Source organism: Limulus polyphemus, unplaced genomic scaffold, assembly GCF_000517525.1.
Source record: "Limulus polyphemus unplaced genomic scaffold, Limulus_polyphemus-2.1.2 Scaffold1087, whole genome shotgun sequence".
Lineage (NCBI taxonomy): Eukaryota > Metazoa > Arthropoda > Merostomata > Xiphosura > Limulidae > Limulus > Limulus polyphemus.
Genome location: NW_013666697.1, coordinates 134,950 through 136,138, shown reverse-complemented (window position 1 = coordinate 136,138; position 1,189 = coordinate 134,950).

Below are 1,189 nucleotides of genomic sequence, written 5' to 3'. Positions count from 1 at the left end.
CGAAACCCGAATTCTAGCGTTGTAAGTTCGCAGACATACCGCTGTGCAATTGGGGGGTGGGGTGCAAGGTACGTTAAGTCCTTCATGGTAAAATCTAAATGCAGTCGAAACTTGAGTGGTGAAATTGAACGTATAATATTGAAATAAACTAATGTTTTGATTTTACCGATGTATTAGAAAAAAATATATTCAAAAAACAAAAGCTGATATTTATATCATACAGACACAGTTTATATAGCTTTTTATATAAAACAACGTTGTTATATTGAAGCAGTTGCTGAAAGGGGACGATGAATATGAAATAAATAGTTTATAAATAACGAAGTTGAACATTTGAACTATAGAGAAAATCATACAAATGGTGACTGAGCAATTTGGATCATTTGTAGCTCAATAATTTCTTGAATTCTTGGATCCAGATCAAGTGTAGTACTAAATAAAATATTTTAATTTCTTCCGGTGAAAGAAACACACAACTAAAACAGCATCATTAAGGTCAGTTGAACTGCACCTTCAAAGTTTCCAAAGTATGAAGCATAAATTGATTCTTAGTTTGAGCGTTTCATATTTCGTCAACTAATTTGTGCGCATACGAAGCAAGAAGCATTCAAACTCTTGACCCAACTTTTCCTCATACGAGACCGTATTTTAAAAAGTACCAAATAGTAATTTATAATATCAAACCTTCATAGAAGTGTGTTATGAAATAGAGGTTGTAAGGTTTGTTGTCAATTTCGCGCAAAGCTACACGAGGGCTATCTGCGCTAGCCGTCCCTAATCTAGCAGTGTAAGACTAGAGGGAAGGCAGCTAGTCATCACCACCCACCGCCAACTCTGGGGCTACTCTTTTACCAACGAATAGTGGGATTGATCGTCACATTATAACGCCTACACGGCTGAAAGGGCGAGCATGTTTGGTGGGACGGAGATTCGAATCCGCGACCCTCAAATTGCGAGTCAAGCACCCTAACCACCTGGCCCCTTAAAAACAGAGAGATTATTTACGTCAATAGGGTTGAGTTGCACGCTTAAATTACTTCATAGTTTCAGTGTGACCTTTCTCATTTAATATTAAAGATTTGCCTAACGTTTTTTTGAAATAGTTTTATGATGAAATTCGACGCACAGTTTTTTATTTCAACACAAATATGACATACAATGCTTCCACACTCCCCTCTCACACACACAC